The sequence below is a fragment of the Marmota marmota genome, unplaced genomic scaffold, assembly GCF_001458135.2.
Source record: "Marmota marmota marmota unplaced genomic scaffold, marMar, whole genome shotgun sequence".
Taxonomy (NCBI): domain Eukaryota; kingdom Metazoa; phylum Chordata; class Mammalia; order Rodentia; family Sciuridae; genus Marmota; species Marmota marmota.
Genome location: NW_026000005.1, coordinates 22,058,458 through 22,082,443, shown reverse-complemented (window position 1 = coordinate 22,082,443; position 23,986 = coordinate 22,058,458). Strand labels below are relative to the sequence as shown.

The 23,986-nt window shown below is 34.9% G+C and overlaps 1 protein-coding gene and 1 pseudogene across 1 annotated transcript in view; one reads left to right on the top strand and one right to left on the bottom strand.

The window, feature by feature from the left end:
• Positions 1 to 23,986, bottom strand: part of Fam117b (family with sequence similarity 117 member B) — a gene marked incomplete at its 5' end in the record, with an annotated part of 89,432 nt that overhangs the window by 56,657 nt on the left and 8,789 nt on the right.
• On the top strand, positions 22,001 to 22,618 carry LOC107138335 (annotated as a pseudogene).

The following is a 23,986-nucleotide window of genomic DNA, read 5'->3' as shown; positions in this document are numbered from 1 at the left end:
TATGATGGTTTTTTGTTGATTTTATTTTATTAAATGCATGACAGTGGAATGCATTACAATTCTTATTACAGATATAGAACACAATTTTTCATATCTTTGTATATACAGTATGTTCACGCCAATTCATGTCTTTATACACGTAATTTTTTTGCATTACAATTCAATATTATGTTTTGAAACATATATACATACATTGTAGAATAGCTAAATCAAGCTAATTAACATATGAATTACCTCAAATATTTAGCATTTAAAAAAAAATCAGGGCTGGGGATGTGGCTCGAGCGGTAGCGCGCTCGCCTGGCATGCGCGGGGCACTGGGTTCAATCCTCAGCACCATATAAAAATAAAATAAAGATGTTGTGTCTACCGAAAACTAAAACAAAACAAAAAATCAATAATCTTAATCAAGCACTTGAAACTCCTCCAAATTTGCCCCAGCTATATTTCCAACTTTATTTCCTAGTACTACTAGAAAGAAGCAGAATATTGTGGTAAAAACAGAGACCCTATGTATGGCCAGATTGTCTGGATTAAAAACTTTGACCTGTTATTTCTCTGTCCTCTAAGTTTCTTTATCTCTAAAATGGGGACATTATAATACTCCTTTTAAGACTTGTGAAGAAGAAAAAAAAAGACTTGTGAAGATTAGAATTAAAATAAGAATTTTCCTTGGTACAGCAAACATACTTAAAAATAATTTCATATATTAATCTTCATATATACCTCCCTATCTTCTTCTTCTGCCACTTACTTCTTATGCATTCAAATAATTATAATACACATGTATGGAATATAATTTCAGTAAAACGAGTGAGGTTCCAAGTAAGTTATATACAACAATAAATTACAGGTTGAATAGTCCTGCTGTCAGGCTCAGAGAGAAGACTATTGGAATGTTTTTGTTGCACTTGTTCATTCTCTCATTTACAATAAGGCATACAGTAATAGATTTATTTTATTATTAACACTTTTTATCTTGCAAATAAAAATTCTGTCAGAGTTAAAAAAAAAGTTATATATCACAAAAAGTTAAACATAATCCCACTCACCCGAGGGACCTCTGTATGTAAAAAAAACTCTCTTAAGTTTAACAATAAAAATGTGTATAACTTTGTATACAGTATGCTATCACTTTACTAAATTTGTCAAGTTTATAAAGTAAATATGTATGATGTGATATATGTATGCATATATACACATTCACTCCACACAAATGTGAGTGCTATAGTTTGGTCATTTGGGGGTGTGCCCTCAAAGGGGATCATGGAACACAATTCTCTTCCTCTCTCTTACTTCCTGCCACATACTCCCCAACTATTGCCATCTGGCAGCCCCACCAGAGGCCTAAAAGCAATAGGTCTTCCTGATCACGAACAGTAACCTCAAACTATGAAACAAAATAACTTTTTCTCTTTATACATTAATTATCTCAGGTACCTTGTTAAAGTAATGGAAAGCTGATTAACACCGTGTGTATATGTTAATGTTTGTACCACTACATAAAAATTCTGCAAGAATATTGTGAAACTACTGATAGAAGATATGAAAAAGAATATTAACTTTCATTTTAGGACTGGTTATAGCTCAGTGGTTGAGCACTTGCCTTGCATGCATGAGGCACTGGGTTCAATCCTCAGCACCACATAAAAAAATAAATAAAACAAAGATATTGTGTCCATCTACAACTAAAAAAAATGTTTAAAAAAAAAAAAAAACCTTTTAGGCTGGGATTGTGGCTCCGTGGTAGAGCGCTCACCTAGCACATACGAGGTCCTGGGTTTGATCCTCAGCACCACATAGAAATAAAGGTATTGTGTCCAACTACAACTAAAAAATAAATACTAAAAAAAAAAACCTTCATTTTAAAGGCTTCTAAAGGGCTTGTGAAATAGAAAGTGTCAACAAGTTGAGACCTATAGAATGAACAATGAATTAGTTAGGGTGGGAGCTTTTCCAGCCCAGGAAAAAGACTATATAAATGGCCTGAGACAGAAAAGGGCACTTTGGCTAAATAAATAAATATATGATCAGTGTGATCATGCCACATAGATAGAGGGAAGATATATGGTTAGATGAAAAAGCCTCACAGTTTCTATATCAAAAAGTCATAATACTGTAGTCCTCTGAGTCTGACCCATATGGCAAAGATATCTTTTCCTTTCATTTCATCCCTGATGAAAGCTGATCTACTGTTACTGAACTCATCTTCTCTCTCATGGTAGCCTATAAGATCCTTAAGAAAGAATCTCCTTTGTCATAATACTGACGTATACAGAAGTCAGCAAACCCATGGATCACCTAGCTAAGAATGGTTATTCACATTTCTAAAATGCTTGAAAAAGTAGAATACTTTGTGTGTGCTATCAGCTTTCCATCTTTGTGACCAAAATACCTGAGAAGGACAACTTAGAAGAGGAAAAATTAATTTGGGGCTGATGATTTCAGAGGTTCAGTCTATGGCCAGTCTACTCAATTGCTCTGGGCTCCAGGTGAAGCACAACATTATGGTAAAGGAAAGCTGCTTAGTTCATAGCAACCAAGAGAGATGCAGAGAGATAAAGAATGTGGAGTCAGGGACAAGATATAATCCAAGAACACACCCTCAGTGACCTACTTCCTCCAGCCATGGCCAACCTGCTTACAGTTAACACCTAGTTGTTTATTCAAGTTATTAATCCATTAAGTGGATTAATCCATTGATGAGGTTATAGCTCTCATAATCTAATCTTTTCACCTCTGAACACTACTACACTAGAAATCATGTTTCCAATACATGAGATTTTTAAGGGAACCTATATCCAAACCATAACATTGTGACATAAGAGAATTACAGGGAATCCAAAATTCAGTGTCTGTAAGGAAAGTTTTATTAGAAAACAGCCATATTCATTTATTTACATATTGTCTATAGATGCCTTCTTGCTACAACTAACAGGAGACGATAAATTATTACTGAGCTGTATTAGTCACCATTCCAAAATATTTACTATATGGCCCTTTATAGAAAAGGTTTGCTTCCTAGTATGAAGTCTAATGGCATCATGTCCCTGAGTTTTTCTTCATGGTTTTTCTATCGCTCCAGTAATCTGGAAGTTGACTGACAGCAGGGGAATATCTTTTTCCAAAACAGTATGCTTAGTATTACAATTTCCTATTTAGGATTTAAAAATATCTATTATTTTTATAGCACTCTCTAGTATAGAAACCAAAACAATACTAAAATCCTTCGTAACACAATTATAATAAACCTTTTCTGTCTTGAAGACAACAAGATTTTGTTATGTTTTGTTTTTATTTTCTGGTTGCATTATATATTTATTTTAGAATAAATAATTCACTTACTTGGAACAAAACTGAAAGTGTATGATCTCAATCTCATGCCTGTCTTCCTGCTCCCACTACCCCTTCCTAAAGGAATCTGAAGTTAGCAACTTCTTGTGTATCCTTCAAGAGATATTTTTTATTTATATCTTCATAGGAGGTACTAGTAAATGTTTATGAACCAGCTTGCTGGAAAAATAAAAACAAAATCATCCTAATTTTTTTAAATCTATTGATTTCCATGGTATAAGTACTCACATCATGACTGATTTCATAAAACCAATAAAAGTCACCAGTCCAGAACTTGGGAAGAGATGTACACAATTGATCATCACAAGCAGTGCGCACTGGCTTTAGTATACCAGCTTTATATTTATGTGAGCATATGCATAAATAATAAATATATACATGTGGATGCATTTAACATATGAAATGTACTATACATGTATATATTTTTATTCAAATAATACATACCACACATACCTTTGTACATACTGTAGGTATACTGTGCACCTATGTATTCTACATTTTTCCTTTTTTAATTTGACAAATCTTAGATCATTCCATATTAGTAGATATAGTACGGCCTTGTTTTTAATTGCAACAAGATTTCATTTAAATGTAAAATTTGACTTTGAGTTACATAAAGAAGAGACATAAAAATACCTGGTACTGAGTGAGGCCTCATATTAACAGAGCCTTCTTTACTGTCTGGTTTTTCCTACTTTGGACTCATTGGTTCAGCTGAAACTACAGAGGATTTTCACTTACACAGGACAAAAGTAAGGTGGTACCACTTCCTCAGCACTGCATGTTTGAAAATGCTAATAAGTACACAAAAGCACTGTATCTAAATTCCCATATGATGAAACTTTTATTTTTTAAAAAAGTTTAGACTGGATTTAAGAACATATTATCATCAATGGAATTGTCAAAATTTTATATGAAATAGCAATTTTAATCATTTAGAAAAATTAGCCATTGGAAATCCTTTCAAAACCTTACACACCAGTGCTGCCAAAAACAGTTAAAGGGGAAATTAAGAAACTCCACTGCATTTCTTTATTAGCTGTTTGGCATCAATGACTTTGATAAAAATAATAAACCTCAATTTTGTGAATAACTGATTGTTCTATATTTTACACTGCTTGTGATTTATCAATAAAATTTCACTTATTTTGAGGATATACTGTATCTTTCATCATATATAGCTCAATCTATCAATGCCCCCACCCACATCCATTCACAGCCACTGTAGACAGCACCTGCAGTTTCTATAGACAGTTCCGTAGACAACGTCTCAGCATTTGTCTCTCTCTGTCTGACAGCTCTCTCTAGCTGAAGGGGTAATCGTAGCTTGGGGAAAGCACAAATGCCCTAGAGTTAACACTCCCAGAAACTTCAACCAATGAAGGAGAGGAGGTAGCAGATAATTCTCCTGACTGAGACAATTCTATTTAAGGTATATTCCCTATCATCTATCAGAAGGTGCTAAGTGGGACTAAAGTTCAGTTAGCCACTGTGGTATACTACTTATTAATGCTTCCTATAGGTTTTCAACCCTTCCCTCTTTCCTACTTCTCTAACATCCTTTCCTAGGATCATTCCTTAAATGAATTATCATTATTATTATTTTTTTTTGGGGGGGGGGTACTGAGGATTGAACTCAGGGGCACTCAACCACTGAGCCACATCCCCAGCCCTATTTTGTATTTTATTTAGAGACAGGGTCTCACTGAGGTGCTTAGCACCTCCCTTTTGCTGAGGCTGGCTTTGAACTCTCGATTCTCCTGCCTTAGCCTCCCAAGCCACTGATATTACAGGCGTGCACCCAGCTTAAATGAATTGACACCAATGATTCTTGCCTCTGAGTCTTATTTTGGTAGAATCCAAACTGAAACACCATGTAGCATTGATTTTCAAAACTATGTCTTTAGACTCTACAACTATATAACTCTTCTGTCAATATGGCCAATTACATGGGACACAATATGCTAAACCATTAAGTTATCTGTCTGGCTCTTTGGACATCCAACCGAAAGATCACAACAATCCTAGATTTAGAACTTGAAACTAAGAAAAAGACCAATACTTTCAAAATTAGTAAACCTTGGCATATTTGGCAAATTTATTTGAAGCTTTAAATATAAGAAATCAAACTTCAAAATGCAAACAATATGGAATAGCTACTACATTTGCCTGCCCCCATATACTCACTCCTCTAGGTCCCCCACATCTTTTGGTAACCCTAGTCCCTGAACAGGGAGTACAACATGACTAGGCTAAGTTAATAACAATACTTCATCCTTCTGGGTACAGTAACTGATTCTGAAACAGGCATACAATCTAACACAGTCTTTTGCTGGAAACTTTCTAGCTAGAATTGGTATAGCAGCTACCCTCCTGCCTTGTGGGTTCTTACAGATGAAAACAAGTCTGGGATTGTCTGTGGTCCTGTTCCCAGGTATATAAAGAAAGTCCCTGCATTAAGAAGTATGCTCCTTGGGCTGGAGTTGTAGCTCAGTAGTAGAGTGCTTGCCTCGGATGCATGAGGCCCTGGTTCGGTCCCCAGAACCACATAAAAAAATAAAAATAAAGATATTGTGCCCATCTATAACTAATTTTTTTTAACGTTAGAATATGCTCCTTGAGGAGCTTTTAGAGTATGCTCCTTGTCTTATTTCATCATTTTCCCTCAACAACTAAAGTAGTGTCTAGCACATGTCAACTAAAATAGTACTTCAATAAATACTTGTTAATCGAGACAACAGGTCAGAAAGAAGCTGACAGACAGACCCGTATGAAAGATTTTATTAAAAGTACTGAATCCATTCTATTCTTGTGGCCACATCTATCCATGTTCTTCGGTATTAACAGAGATTTCTTCATTCTACTTAGTTTAAGCTGGGTTGGCATTATGAAACAGAAGTCTAGAAAAATATCACGTTAACCAAAGGAAAAATCCAACAAACTGGATAAAGCAATTTGCTTTAACATTGCTTCATTTTTAAAATATATTTTTTTAATTGTAGATAGACACAATATCTTTATTTTGTTATTTTGTGTATTTATTTTTACATGGTGCTAAGGATGGAAGCCAGTGCCTCACACATGCTAGGCAAGCCCTATACCACTGAACCACAACTCCAGCCCATCTTGCTTCATTTTTGATAAATAAAGTACTCAGATAAAGTACTCAGATACAGATTTTCAAAAAAGGGAAAACAAGTATGTTTTATGAAAGATGATTAAGGAAATACTTTCATAACACATACCTGAAAACCTCCCATTTGAAACAATATGAAGAACATTTTTTCTTAGTTATGTTCCATATTTGTCAAAGTACCTCCAATGACAGTTTTTGCTGCTGCTGTTTTGTTTGTTTTTATAATTCAAGTTTGATCAGTTAACAAAGTAACTTCCAGAAAAATCATCTGGAAATTTTAAGGAGAAAACATCTTCTGGTTTACCCCCCAAAATAAGCAAACTTTATCCTCTCTTGATTATTTTGTGACACTAACATTTTATTGCATGTCTTACAACAAAAAGCACAATTTGTGGATTTTCACACTATGTGGCATTGAAAAACTTGTTGGCAAATAAGAAGATCCACCCATACTGATCACATAATTGGTACAGAAAAAAAATGTGTTTTTTAAGATTCAAGTTTTTTTTCCCCCTTCTAGAATCACAGCTGCTTTACTTTCAACATCTTGGCATAATATCTGTGTTTACAAAATCAGGATGTGGGTTAAAAAGGCTAAAAACATTTCCATCTAAAATGCCCTGTTTCCAACCAATTCTATCAATTTTTCCAGATTATTCCTGCCCATTGATTTATCATTGTGTTTATTCTCTATGCTTCAACCAGAATCTGTGAATTGTAAGAAGGAACTTCTAGAATCAGTTATACCTTATTTTGGTGTTCTTTCAAAATATCCAGCTTAGTACCATACCTATTTCTAATAGGTTCACGTTAGCTAAATTATGTTACATAATACTATGGCAAAATTTTAAAAACATAGGCCTTAAAATTAAACAGACGTAAGTGGAAATCCTACATTTATAAATTATTTGAAATACTAAATTCTTTATTTGCTTATTTTGTTGTATTTATTTATTCATTCATTCATTTATTTTTGCAGTACTGGGGATTGAATCCTGGGGCACTTTACCTCTGAGCTACAACCCAGCCTCTTTATTTTAAGACAGGCTAGCCTCAAACTTGTGACTTCCCTGTCTTAAGATTCCCAAACAGGGCTGGAATTGCTCATTGCATGCGCAGGGCACTGGGTTCGATCCTCAGCACCACATTAAAAAACAAAAAACAACAACAAAAAAAAGATTCCCAAATAGCCAGGAATACAGGCATACACCACTACATGCAACTGAAATATTAAATACTAAGTCTTTATGAAAAAGTTGAGGGTGGTTGCATGAAAATCCAAGGGAAATCANAAAAAAAAAAAAAAAAAAAAAAAGGTACTTCCTAAATGTTTTGATTCTAGAAAAACTGAAGTTTACATATAAGGTAGTTGTGCCCAATGATGAAAGATTTTATTAAAAGTACTGAATCCATTCTATTCTTGTGGCCACATCTATCCATGTTCTTTGGTATTAACAGAGATTTCTTCATTCTACTTAGTTTAAGCTGGGTTGCCCAATAAAAATTTTAGAACCTAGTTGTTTTGACCACACACACAAACACAAATGACATAAGAGTAATTTTATTTCTAATAATACTTTTACTTACTGATGATTCTTTTTTACTAATACTTTTATTTAATAATTTACTTTTTTTTTTTTTTTTTACTAATAATGCTTTTTTACTTTACTCATAATACTTTTAATAATACTGTTTTCACTTGGTAACTTCATCCACTGCTCTTTTCAGTGGTTCAGTCATGCTAAATATCTACTTCCCCACCTATCAATTATATTTTTACCAGTCAGCATCCCAAAAGACTGAAACCTAGCAGAAATAAACACAGAGAGCACGCCTCTTTAACTAGATAATCAGCTTACATTATTTAGTTTAGCCCCTTAAACTACCTTGTAAGGCCATCTGGCTAAGGTTCACCTTGAGATTAACCTAAGACATAAAAGAAAATGTTCCATTCTAGGACACCATAACACAGCTGTTCCCCTAGATGTAACTATTGAATTCACTATAACTAGACTCAAGAACACAACACCATCACTTCTCTTATAAAAACAGAGAAAACACAAATGAAGCTTTTTCTAAGGTACTTTAAAAGCTTACTAAAATAATCCAAATAGAGTCCTGGAGCAAGTCTGAGTTGTTACAATTTTATTCTGTTTTTAATCCTTTTTAAAAAACACTTAACTCCATTTTAAATCACTTGTATAATACAAATAGGTTTTTGATTAGCCTTTTTATTATAGAAATGAAAGATAATGTTTAAAAACAATAATAAATGAGAAGTGAATAAAGTAGAATGTGGAAGTTATCTGTGATCCACTACCCCTTTCCACCCACTAGAAACTCAGTAGTATCACACTACACATTTTTCTGGAATATAAATGTATGTATGTATACAATCAACTACAATTCCCTAAAAAACACGTGGCAGGTAAGCTTTTCATTCTTCAAGCCTTTGCCCCTTTCATCTTCACAGCTGGAGTTATGTGCACATGCACAGTATGTATATGTATGTGTTAATGAATAATACCAACAAATTTGCTATCAACATAATATTTTTACAGTACAAAAGTTCATCGTGTCAACTTATTTTTTATTAATTTTCTAAAAACCATATGTGAATAATTATTTTAATTTTCATGTTTATTTGCCTAAAATAATTTCCTTCCATTCAACTGCTTTTTATTTGAAGTTTGCAATAAAGACCCAGTATGGTTTTGTTTTTGTTCTTGTTCTTTTTTTGCAAATTTTTTCAGTAGATCCTCTATCATTAAAAGTTTTCCTGCCAAAACAGTGGTACCTGCCTGTAGTCCTAGTAACTCAGAAGACTGAGGTAGGAAGATTGCAAATTTGAGGAAAGCCTCAGCAACTTGGTGACCCCTGTCTAAAAATAGAAAATAAAAAATAAAAAAGGGATGAAGGTATAACTAAGTGGTAGACTGTCCCTGGGTTCAATCCCTAGAACTACACACACACAAAGACTTTTCCTTTGTAACAAGTACTGTCATGCCCAATTTTATCAGAGTAAATTGTACAAATACAAATGATATAAAGACTATGTATCCTTCCATCAAACTTTAGTCAATAATAAATGCTGCCATTATACATTTTTTACAGATGTTTTTATTTGTAATATGTCAATACAAAGGTACATCTGAGTGGGTAACTAAATTTTTTTGTTGTTGTTGTTGGATTCATATTAATTATGAGAATAGTGAGTTTTACTGTGGCACACAGAATCTAAAAGTTAAGTTTTTTATCACATCTGAATAGGTAAATCTAATAGCTTCTACTGAATTCTTTCTTTCTTTCTTTTTTTAATGAATACAATGCCTTTATTTTTAGTTTTTTATTTTTATGTGGCACTGAGGATCAAACCCTATGCCTCACACATGCCAGGCAAGTGCTCTACCCCTGAGCCACAACCCCAGTCCCTGATTTCTTAATTGATTGCAGTAAGCAAAATTCTTAAATCCCAAGATTTTGTGTCCTCATCCCCAGGACTATGAATTTGATGCACAATCACACCCATCATTGTGTCATATGCGAAAAGAGATTTTGCAGAGATAAAGTTACTAATGAGTAAATGGGGAATTTAAAAAAGGAAGATTACCCAGGTGGGCCTAATCTAATCACTCTGGGCCTGTTGCAGAAGAGCAAATCAGAAAGAGACAGGATTGCTTGCTTTGAAAAATGAGAGGATCATGTGGAAAAGGGCTCAAAGTAGTCTCAAAGAGCTGAGAATAAATATTAGCTAACAACCAGCAAGAACAAAGGCATCTCCAGGCGAGGTGGCACATGTGTGTAATCCCAGCAACTCAAGAGGCAGAGGCAGGAGGATCTTGAGTTCAAAGCCAACCTCAGCAGTTTAGTGAGGCACTTAGCAACTCAGCAAGAACCTGTCTCTAAACAAAAAATAAAAAGGGCTGGGGATAGTATGGCTCAGTGGTTAAGCACCCCGGGTTCAATCAATGGTATCAAAAATTTAAAAAAGAACACAGGCATCTCAGTTCTACAACCTCATGGATCTGGATTCTGCCAACAACATGAATGAGTTTATGGAAAAACATTCTTCCCAAAAGTCTCTGGCCAAGAATTCAACCCAGCTAATACTTGATTTTGACCTGTGAAACCCTGGAGAAAATAATTGGAGACCCCTTCCTGCCTTCACTTCTACCTTTAGAACTGCGAATTAATAAATGTGCTTTATATTAAGCTGCTAAATTTGTGGTTAATTCACTGATTCATGGAGAAATTCATAAGCAATTCCTGCAGACTCATGTCTTATAAGTGAGTCAGGATTAATATTATAAGGCAAATGAGGCACTCATCCTGGGAACAAATTTACTAAATAAATAATTTGAGATTAATTATCCATAATGAACAAACTATCAAAAATTTAAAGACAGGATTCAATCCTACATTTGCATGACTCACCTTACTTAATCTTGACCCTGTCAGATCTTAGCTAAACATTTGGTAATTTCTTACACATTTTTGAAAAATTTTGTATTTAAAAATACTTCAATGAAATACTATTTATTTCAATTGCTGAGCTCTTTGGTATCTTCTTATAGTTTGTATCCAGAGTAAGTGCTTTACTTGCCTGACCCTAGACCTGATGCCAATTTGGGGGCTAACTGATCTTCCACAAAATGCCATTAGCCACACAAATCACTAAACAGTTCAAGGACCTTCCAGACTGCTCTATAATGCTGCCAAGTCAATCCTTTAAAACATTTTTGTTTTGTCTAATATAATGCCACTGCCAGTGCCAAGGACAGTGAAAAGAATACAGTCAAAACTTTGGAATCAAAATATTCTTTGGGTCAAAACATACAATTTCAAAAAGATAATTAATTAAATGTACTCAAATTATCAGAGTTAATGACATCTTTAAAGAAAGATCATGGGATAATTAGTCATTATTTGTGAAAACGAATAGGAAACATATAAATAAACTGAAATGTATTATCTGCATATAAAAATAGTTTTCTGGATTGCACTGATAGAACCTGTGGTTCAACATGCTTTTGTTTTTTTAAAATAATGATGAGTTCACACAGTGCTGTCCACATATTTCCACCTAGTAGCTCTTGAATCAGTGCATGTTTTCACAATATTTAACAGGGATAAAGGAGTCATATGTGGCTTCTGAACAAACTTCTGGTGTACAAAAACATTAAAGCATCATGGCACACACTTGCAATCCCAGCTATTTTGGGACGTAAAGGCAGGAACAATAGTAAATTCAAGGTCAGTCTTGGCAATTTGGTAAGACCCTGTCTCAAAATAAAAAAGCACTGGAAATGTGGCTCAGTGGCACCCATTGGGTTCAATTCCCAGTTCTGAAAAAAAAAAAAAAAACAGGTGGGGGATACTCAATATCCAATGTCAATGTCATATGAATTTAATAATCCAACAAAGTATCTAATATATAATGTACATAATAGCTTAGGGAATATTAGAAGAAACAACAAATGAAATAATGTTAGCTAGTAATGAAAAATATTTTTTCAATAAAAGCCAGTAAAACTGTACTGAAATGTAGCCCAATAAAGAATTTATCCACAGCCGGATGTGGTGGCGCATGCCTGTAATCCCAGTGGCTCAGGAGGGTAAGGCAGGAGAATCTCAAGTTCAGAGCCAACCTCAGCAACTTAGTGAGACCCTGCCTCTAAATAAAATATAAAAAAGAGCTGGGGGTGTGGCTTAGTGGTTGAGCACCCCTGGGTTTAATCTGTGGTACCAAAAAAAAAAAAAAAAAAGAATTACCCACAGTTAAGTGATATATAGCAGAGCATTCTCAGCACAAGTGCTGCTGTATAGTTTGGATGCTGAATGTGCCCCCAAAGGCCCATGTCTTAAAGGCTTGCCACCAGGGTGACATTCTTGGGAGGTGGGGACTAGTAGAAGGTCTTTAGATTACTGAGGATGTACTCTTGAAGGGATATTCTGGGATTCTGACCACCTCCTAATTCTCTTGCTTTCTAACCATGAGGTGAGTAGTTCTGCTCTGCCAAGTGCTCCCACCATGATGTGGTCTTACCAATATCCAAAACCAACAGGGTCAATCACATACTGCAATCTTCAAAACTTTGAGACAAATTTTTTATAAGTTACTTCTCTTAGGTATCTTGTTTTAGTGATAGAACACTATCACAAGTACACACTCAGAATCCAAAAGTTCAGTTTTTGATCACATTCAAATCACAATTAACTCAATATTTCTAGTACCAATCAGAAAATGAGGTAAAATAGCTCACTTTTAATGTTCACTGTGCACTATTTGTAACAGCAAAGGAACATCTAACAATACCATATAGCAACAAAAAGGTTGAAGAAGTACACCTATTAACATGGAAATTGTCTCCAACATTTTAAGTGGAAGGAGTAAGTTATAAAAAAAAATGAATGTAAAAAGACTATTTCAAATGCTTCATTAATCTGAAGCTAAAAATATAATTTTGTGCACAGTAAATGAATAAGAGGCTCTGAGGTCTGAAAGGCCCAGGTCTGTACACTAGTTCCACCACTTAAAAGCTATGTGACCACTAACAAATTAACCTCTACATTAAAATGGTGATAATATCCACAAACAAGAGCAAGGCAAGAATTAAGTTAATGCAAAGCACTTAGCATTGTAGTTGTAATCCAGAAGGTATTCCACAAATGTCAACCATAGTTTCACTATATTTTATATTATTCACAGACTTCTGAATAAATCTCTAAAACTAAAACTTGGAGAGGAAGAAATGCCTGCAGTTCTGGCTAATATGAACTAAATAAACACACTATCTCTAGAACTGATTATCACTAGAAACTACACAGAATATATAGAAGTTTGCTGGAGATTCAAAAAAATAAATAATAGCAAGTAAACTGGGGAACAAAATAAAAACTTGAAGAACTGATATGGAAGTGATTCTCTAAGCTTTTCCCTTCCCATATGTCCAGACGAGATTCAAGGGCAGCCCGCATCTTGGAACTAAAAGGAGAAGTGGATGGGAAAAGGCCTAGGAGAATCTTTCTTCCTGGCTAAGCGACTGGGAGAGGGGCCCCTCTGCAGGATGGAGGATGCAGGGGGAATCCCAGTTCTCTTTTGTATTTCTTGCCCTGGCCCAAGGCAAGTACCAGTCACAAAACTACATTCCTGTAGCAATAACCACAGTGACATATAAATTCTTTCTGTATAGAACAGTCAGTAAAAGAAAACTCCCTGTGATTAGAAGAGTGCAGGAAAAAACCAGGTTATTTCTTCCTCTTCTTGCTGTCACCATTCTGGCCTAGAGACAGACCAAGTTGTAGGAAGTGAGTGATAGTGCAGAAAGGTTTAAAATCCTTAGTAAGAGAATGGCTCCAGGGAGACAGAAAGTGAAGATAAACCATGGAGAAGGAGGAGCTGGAGGAAAAGGAGCCCTCACTTTGAAAACTAAACTGACACTAAAACCACAACCCACAGAAGATAGCATGATGCTATATAGTTTGAATTCTACCAGGTTGACCTACATTTTAAAAGGAAAAAAAAATCAACATTTTCCAGGTGTCTCTGATAGGACTCTTTAGAGGAGTATAATAGTCAATATATCCAAAAATGCAAGAGACACCAAATCTAAGATGACCCAGATTTTGGAATTATCAAAAACCTTAAAGCAGCTATTATATTCAAGATCCCTGGAGTAAAGGCAAATACATATGAAATTAATGAAAAGAAAACTTTTCACACAGAAATTATTAAAAAATATATATGGAAAATTTAGAGCTGAAAAAATAGTAACTAAAATAACAATCACTGTCCATTAGGTGTTTAGCTCAGTGGCAGAGCACTTGCTAGTATAGAAGGCCCTGGGTTTGATTCTCAACCCTAAGGAAAAGAGGGGAGGGGACAAGTAAGGGAAAAAATAAAATAAACATCACTGTGTAGGCTGAACAACAAAATGAACATGACAGAACACAGACTTAGTAAACTTAAAAATAGATCAACAGAAATTACCCAATCTGAACAAGAATAGAAAAATAATAGAAAAAAAATGAAAAAAGCCTCAAGTTGCTGTGAGAGAATACCAAACGGTTCCTATCACTGGAGTCACATAAGTACAAGAGGGAAAATAGTACAGGAGATAAAAATTAATAAAATAATGACTGAAAACTTGCCAAATTTCATGAAAAACATAAATTTACAGATTTGAGATGCTCAGTGAACCCAAAGAATTTAAATTTATGCCTACAAATAATCACATTGCTAACTATCAAAACTAAAGTAAAAAGTATTCTTCCAAGTAGCTAGAGAAAAATAACCTATAAGAGAACAATGATTCTCATGATTATAGATTTTTCATCAGAAATCACAGACGCCAGAGGACAACAAATCACACTTTTAAAGAATGTGAGATTTGGGGCTGAGATTGTAGCTCAGTGGTAGAGCACTTGCCTGGCATGTGTGAGGCCCTGGGTTCGATTCTCACCACCATGTATAAATAAATAAATAAATAAAAATAAAGGTTCATCCACAACTAAAAAATATATATTAAAAATAAATAAATAGGGGCCAGGGTTGTGGCTCAGTGGCAGAGCGCTTGTCTAGCATGCATGAGGCACTGGGTTCAATCCCCGACACCACATAAAAACAAATAAAGCGTTATTTAAAATAAATAAATAAATAAGGGCTGGAATTGTAGCTCAGTGGTAGTGTGCTTATCCAACATGCAGGTGGCACTGGGTTTGATTCTCAGCACACATAAATGAATAAATAAAAAATAAAGGTCAATCAACAACTTAAAAAATGTTTTAAAATAAATAAATAAATAAAAAGAAAGGTCTGCCAACAACTAAAACAATATTTTTAAAAAAGAATGTGAGATTTGAGATTTCTATATTCACTGAAAATAAGTCTATCAGGAAGATGTTTCTGGATTAAAGAAAATAGAATTTATTCAAGAGCAAAAAATTGTCTCAAACAAATGTTAAAATGTGGGTCTTCAGAAAATAGTAAAATGATACCAGAGGGAAACTAGAATTAAAGGAATAAAACAGAGCTAATGAAATAATAAATACATGAATATGTAAAAGATTATTTTTCTCTCCTTAAATCCGTTAAAATAATTATTGAAAGGAAAACTGTAATGCAAGGCTCAGGAGACTAAGGCAGGAAGATAGCAAGTTCAAAGCCAGTCTCAGCAACTTACCAAGGCCCTGACCAACTCAGCAAGACTTTGTCTCTTTAAAATAAAAAAAAAAATTTTAAAAAGACTGGGGATGTGGCTCAGTGATTAAGTGCCCCTGGGTTCAATCCCTAGTATCAAAACAAAAAAATTATAATGCTAATGTGGTTTTCAATGTATAAAGATGTAATATACAGTACGACTACAACATAAATGAAAGAGGCTAAAGAGACATATAACTCTAAGATTTCCACATTTCACCTGAAGTGTTAAACATTAATTTTAAAGAGAATATTAAAAGTTAGAAATGTATACTGTAATACCCATAACAACCACCAACAAAAAAATCTACACAAAAAGATACAGCCAAAATAATCAATACATATGCCAATAATCTCAATGGCTTGGGAAGCTATGGCAGAAGGATTGCAAGTTCAAAGCAAGCCTCAGCAACTTAGTGAGACGCTCAGCAATTCAGCGAGATCCTGTCTCAAACAAAATAAAAATAAAAAGGGCTGAGGATGTGGCTTAGTACCTGGGTTCAACCAGAAGGAAGGAAGGAAGGAAGGAAGGGAGGGAGGGAGGGAGGAAGGAAGATCAGTACATATATTAAAACGAATTACTAAAAAATAGTCAAGCAGCCAGGCCCAGCGGTGCACACCTGTGATCCCAGCAGCTTGGGAGGCTGACACAGGAGGATAGCGAGTTCAAAGCCAGCCTCAGCAATGGTGAGGCGCTAAGCAACTCAGTGAGACCCTGTCTCTAAATAAAATACAAAATAGGCCTGGAGAGGTGGCTCAGTGGTCAAGTGCCACTGAGTTCAATTCCTGATACCAAAAAAAAAAAAAAAATAGTGAAGCAATTCAAAAAAGGTAGAAAAGAGAAGAAACTAGAACAAAAGAAGAAATGGAAAAATTTTTTTAAAAAAAGCAAACCTGTATCCAAACATACCAATAATTCACTAAATGTAAATCGTCTAACATAGCTTAATTAAAGAGATAATCAAGACTAAGTGTTGAGGCTACATATAGCTCAGTGGCAGAGCACTTGCCTAGCATGTATTAGGCACAGGGTTCGATCCTTAGTACCACATAAAAATAAATAAAGGTATTCTGTCCATCTACAACTACAAAAAATATTTTAAAAAACATAAGACCCAGATAGCTACATGCTGTCTACAAGACAGCCCTTTAAATACAATATAGAAAGGATGGAACTATAAATACTATTATCAAAGTACACTTAGAACAGGAAAACTACCGGGGCTGGGGTTATGGCTCAGCAGTAGAGCACTCACTTCACATGTGTAAGGCCCTGGGTTCGATTCTCGGCACAAGGGAGGGAGGGAGGGAGGGAAGGAAGGAAGGAAGGAAGGAAGTTATTTAAAAAAAAAAACAAGTAAAATTACCAGTGATAGAAAGAATGACATAGTAAAAAGTTTAATTCACCAAAAAAGATACAATACTAAATGTTAATACACATTTTTTAAAAAAAACTTGTAAATAGAAGAAACAAAACCTAACAGAACTGAAAGAAACAGAAAAATCAACAAATTTATTTCAATAATTCAATTACTTCTCTCTTAGTAATTGGTAAAATACACAGAAAATCAGCAAAGATATATAAGACCTAAATACCACTATTAATTTGGCTTAGAATACTCCACTCAAAAATTTCAGAATACCCAAGGGCACATGAAACATCTGTTGAAGTGTATCACATCCTGGTATACAAAACAAACCTTAACAAATTTATAAGAAAAGAGATCATATATATATATTCTCTGAAATGGAATCCAATTAATAAATGAGCTATCTGGAAAGCCACCAAATATTGAGAAATTGAACAAGACCCTTCTACATAATCTGTGGGTCAAAGCAGCAGCTTCAAAGGAAACTAGACAATATTTTGAAGTAAATTAAAATTAAACTACAGCATATCAAGTTTTGGGATACATCTAAAAGCTGCTTAGCAAATTATGTATACCATTACATGCCATTATTAGATAAGAAGGTCTCTAGAGACCCTGCCCTGCGCCTATTAGAAGAAAAATTACGTCCAAATCTCCATCACGTCCGTTTAGGAACTGAATTCCTCAACTACACTCCCGAAGTGCAAGAAGTAAAATCAAGAATCAATAAATGGGCCGGGCGCAATGGTACACGCCTGTAATCCCAGCAGCTTAAGAGGACAGTGAGTTCAAAGCCAGCCTCAGCAACGGCGAGGTGTTAATAAACAAGTCAGTGAGACCCTGTCTCTAAATAAAATCAAAATAGGTATGGGCATGTGGCTCGGTAGCCAAGTGTCTCTGAGTTCAATCCCTGGGACAAAAAAAAAAGAAAAAGAAAATCAATAAATAGGATGGTATCAAACTGAAAAGCTTCTTCTTCACAGCAAAGGAAATAATGAAGAACATAAAGAGACAGCCTACAGAATGAGAAAAAATATTTGTCACCTGCACCTCAGATAGAGCATAACACCAGAAAAACAAGCAACCCAATCAATAAATGGGCAAAAGAACTAAACAGGGACTTCTCACAGGAGAAGAATTATGATCCGTCAAGCAATATATTAAAAAAAGGTTCAACACCACTAACAATCAGAGAAATGCAAATTAAAACTTCCTTGAGATTTCATCTCACTCCAGTCAGAATGGCAATTATCAAGAATACAAGTAACAATAAATGTTGGCAAGGATGTGGGGGAGAAAGTACACTCATACATCACTAGTGGGGACTGCAAATTGGTACAACCACTCTAAAAAGCAGAATGGAGATTCCTTAGAAAACTTGGACTGGAACCACCATTTGACCCAGCTATCCCACACCTTGATCTATACCCAAGAACTACAGAGATGCAGCCACCTCAATGTTCATAGCAGCTCAATTCACAACAGCTAAACTGTGGAAACAGCCTAGATGCCCTTCAATAGATGAATGGATAAAGAAATTGTGATATATACATACACAATGGAATATCACTCAGCCTTACAGAATAATAAAATTATGGCGTTTACAGGTAAATGGACAGAGCTGGAGAATATCGAACTAAGTGAAATAAGCCAATCCCCCCAAAACCAAAGGCTCAATGTTTGCTGATCCATAAAGGGGTTGGGGGAGAAGCCAAGGGAAGACTAAAGGATTTTGGATTGAGCAGAGGAGTTGCAGGAGGAGATGGTGGATTGAGATGGACAATTATTACCCCTATGTCTGGGTATGACTACACAAATGGTATGACTCTACATCATGTACAACCAGAGAAATGAAACACTGTGCTCCATTTGTGTAAAAAATAGGATAAAATTAATTAAATTAAAAAAAGAAAACTTGGAATGGAACCACTATTTGACCCAGTTATCCCACTTCTCAGCATATACCCAAAGGATTTAAAATGAGCATTCTATAATGACAATTGCCACATCAATGTTTATAGCAGCTCAATTGACAATAGCTAAGCCATAGAACCAACTTAGGTGCCTTTCAATAGATGAATGAATAAAGAAAACGTGGTATATGTATACACACAAGGGGATATTTTCCAGCCATAAAGAAGGCATTTGCTGATAAATGGATGGAACTGGAGACTTTCATGCTAAATGAAACAAACCAATCCCAAAAAACCAAAGGCCAGGGCTAGAGTTGTAGCACATTGGTAGGGCACTTGCCTTGCATGTGTGAGACACTGGGTTCAATTTTCAGCACCGCATATAAATAAATTAATAAAATAAAGGTCCAGCAATAACTAAAAAAATATTCTTTTTACAAAAACAAAAAAATGGGGCTGAGGTTGTGGCTCAGAGGTAGAGCACTCACCTAGTATGTGTGAGGCACTGAGTTCAATCCTCAGTACCACATAAAATAAAATAAAGATATTGTGTCTCCACCTATAACTAAAAAATAAATGTTTAAAAAATTCTTTTAAAAAAATTAAAAAAAAAAAAGCCCAAAGGCCATATCTCTCTGTTATGCAGTTGCTAATCCACAATAAGGGGGATGGAGGGAAGAACAGAACTTCACTGGATTAGATAAAGGGGGATAAAGGGAAGGGAGAGGAGATGGAAAAGATAGAAGAATGTTCATATATGAATGTTAACTTCACATCACGTACAGCCACAAAAATGGGAAGTTATGCTCCATGTATGTATAATATGTCAAAAATACACATCTACTGTCATGTATATCTAAAAAAAATAAAAAATTTTAAAAACACTTAAAAAATAAAAAAGATCTCAAATTAATAATTTAAACTTCCATCTGATAAGCTAGGGGGAAAAAAAAAGACTTGGGGCTGGGATTGTGGCTCAGTGGTAGAGCGCTCGCCCAGCACAGGAGGGACCCGGGTTCAATCCTCAGCACCACATAAAAATAAAAAAATAAATATTTAAAAAAAAAAAAACCTAGAGCCAAGTAAGAGGAAGAATATAATAAAATCAGGAGCAGAAATTCATGAAATGACAAAATATTAAAGACACTGATGAAACCAAAAGCTGGTTCTTTGACAAATTCTATAAAAATGATAAACTTACAGCAAGACTAACCATGAAAAATAAAAACAAATTTCTACAAGAATAAAGGAAGAAATGGAGATACCATTACAAACTCCACAGATTTAATTAAAAGAATAATGAAACATCACAACATCATGTACATAAGTGGACCAATTCCTTGAAAGACCAAATGTACCAAAGTTCAATTCTCAAAAAATTAATCTAGGGCTGGAGTTGTGGCTCAGTGGTAGAGCGCTTGCCTAGTATGAGGCACTGGGTTCGATTCTCAACATCACATTAAAAAATAAACAAATAAATGTATTAAAAATGGATAATCAAAATAATCCTGTGTCTATTAAACTGATTTGATATCTTAAATCTAGCAAAGAAAATTCCAGGCCAAGATGATTTCACTAGGGAAATTCCAACTTAATTAAAATTAAGAAAGAGATAATATCAATGCCAAAGAATCTCTTCTAGAAAACAGATAAGGACAAGGATACTTTTCAACTCATTTTATGAAGCCAGGATTACTCTGACACCTAAACCAAAGACATTACAAGAACAGAACATTATAATCCAATATCCCTCAGGAACATAGGTGTAAAAATCCTTAACAAAATATTGGCAAAAAGTCACTTTGGGAAAATGGTAGTTTGTTTGTTTGTTTGTTTTGTGGGGGGGTAACTGGGGATTGAACCCAGGTGTGCTCTGCTACTAAAGTAAATTCCCCAGCCTCTTTTTATTTTGAGACAAGGTCTCACTAAGTTGCATAGGGCCTTGTTAAATTGCTGAGGCTGGCGTCAAACTTGCAATCTTCCTGCCTCAGCCTCCCAAGACACTGGGATTACAGGTGTATAACATCATACCTGGCTGGTAGTTTCTTTTAAACATACACTTATCATATGATCCAACAACCCCCACTCCTAGATGTTTAACAAAATAAAAACTATGTTCACCAAAAAAAGAACCCCAAACTACATACAAACGCTTACAGCAGCTTCATTCATAATAGCTCCAAAATGCAAATTCCCAAATATCCTTCAACTGGCAAGTGCATAAACAAAGTGTGTACATCCATATAATGAAATACAACTGAAAATAAAAAGAAATTAACTACTGATATATGCAACAAGTATGTATTGCTACATGAATGAAGTTAGACTCAAAAGGTTAGGTATTCTACAACTCATTTCCATGACATTCTGAAAAAAAAAATAAAAGCTAATCAATTTATATGACCTAGATATGAAGGAGAATGACTTCAAAATGTATGAGAAAAACCTTAGAAGTGATCAACATATTCTATATCTTGACTATAGTTATATTTACACAATTGTATTCTTTTGTCAAAATTCACATATCAAAAAGGATGAATTTTAACACATACAAATACAGTTAGCAAGTAGATGTATAGACAACATCCAATGGTACCCAAGACCTCCAAACCAATAGGAAATGGACAAAAGTCACTGTCTCTCAACACCACTCTGCCATTTCTCCTCCTACCATATTCTCTCATAGAAAGTCATCCATTCGTTCAATGAAACTTACCCAGTCTCAATTAAAGATTGCAAGTTCTCCCTTCCTGAATTGAGAGAAGACAGAAACAGATTAATTATAAAAGACACCATAGATCTTGCTCTTGCTGCCTGCTGGTGTTGGAGGACCCTCCCTGCTTCAGATTTACCAATAGCATGTATCAATAAAAGTTAGCCAAACTGCAGATAGGGGCAAGGGTACAGCTCGAAGAGAGGTGGTATACAGAACGGCTACCGCTGATGACAATAAGCTTCAGAGTTCTTTCTCTGAAAAAAAAAAAAAAAACTGACTGTGAATAATACAGCTTGTATTAAAGAGTTGAACATGATTAAAGATGATGGGACAGTTATTCATTTCAACAATCCCAAAGTCCAACATTCCTGTCTGCTAATACCTTCACAATTACTGGTCATGCAGAAGCCAAACCAATCACAGAAGTGTTTCCTGGAATATTAAGTCAGCTTGGTGCTGACAGCTTAACAAGCCTTACGAAATTAGCTGAACAGTTCCTATGGCAAGTGTTGACAGTAAAGCACAAGAACCAGAAGACATTGATGAATAGGATGACAATGTTCCAGATCTTATAAAAAATTTTGATGAAGCATCAAAGAATAAAGCTAGGGCTGGAATTGTGGCTCAGTGACAGAGTGCTTGCCTCGAACATATGAGGGACTGGATTTGATCCTCAGTACCACATAAAAATAAATAAACAAAATAAAGGTATTGTGTCCATCTACAACAATAACAAAAAAAAAAAAAGAATAAAGCTAATTATTTTGAATTTTGAATCTGGCTTGGGCTAAATCTAGCTATATGGTTCCAAATTTTAGACACATAGAACATCACCTGTTACTAGTTCAGTAATATAAATATTTTGTATATTAATAATGCTGCTTGCTCAGCATTTTTCAGTCATTTGATTTTGCACTTCTTCCCAGGATCTTTTCTTTTGGTCAAAATATGAAGTATTGGTGCAGTATAAGGGTGTTTTTTAAGTATTTTTTGGTGGGGAGGACCAGGGATTGAAATCAGGGGCACTCGACCACTGAGTCACATCCCCAACCCCTTTTTTGTATTTTATAAGACAGGGTTTCACTGAGTTGCTTAGCACCTTACTTTTGCTGAGGCTGGCTTTGAACTTGTGATCCTCCTGCCTCAGCCTCCCAAGCTGCTGTGACAACAGGGTGTGCCACCAAATCTGACGAGGGTGTTTTGGCTTTTACTTCTTGGTTTTCTGGGAGTATTTTTGATATACAAATTTATATATATGCATGTGGATATGTGTGTATACAGTGGACAGCAAACTGGAAAACAGTTCTATTTATCCTCTTCCTTCCCCCAGTAGAAATAAAACAAACCTTTACATTAAAAAAAAAAAGATACCATAAGTCACTGGGCCATAGGATTTTTAAAAAAAGTTCAACAGGGAGAGAGAATGTCCAAAACTGTAGAATATCCAATCTTCCTTACACAATTGAGACATAACATTTCTGTAGTAGGACAGGGCACACCCAGCACAATTTCCAGGAGTAGATGTTCCAGGAATTCTTGAGGATAGCATTAATGGCAATCGCTTTTTAGAAGTGTTTTTTTAAAATCTTTTTTTATTTGTCCTAATTAGTTATATGTGATAGTTGAACACATTTTGACACATCATACATAAATGGAGTATAACTTCTCATTTGTCTGGCTGTACAGGTTGTAGAGTTACACAGGTCATGTAATCATATATACACATAGGATAATAATGTCTGATTCATTCTACTATCATTCCTACTCCCTTACCCCCTTCCTCTCCCTTCACTTCCCTCTTGTCTAGTCCAAAATACTAGCAAAACGACTTCTATCCTACAAGTCACCTAGCAATTCCTGACTGCAAACAAAAGCACTATGACTCAAGATCGTCATGTGAGGCTTTTGTTCTTCTTAGCAATATCAGATATTTTATTGTTTTTACTGTTAACCCTTAAATATTATATTGTCTGTCTTAAATTCTAAAGCCCATAAAGTTAAGGACTCCCTCTCATGATCTTATAAGCTGCTCTGCACAAAGTGAGAGTAGGTTCTAAGATAAAGTAAATAGACATCACTTGTCCTTATAATTAAAATATCAACATACATGCACAATGAAAAAATATATTAATGTAAAATGATTTTTCAAAAACTACTAGATATAATCCAGTAGATCCAATAGAACATCAAGTAAAATAATAATTACAAAACTTTTAGGAATGATAAATTGGAAGGCAATATATAAAAATAATAATGAACATTTTCTCTTCTTTTCTTTTTTTTTTTTTTTTTTTATTT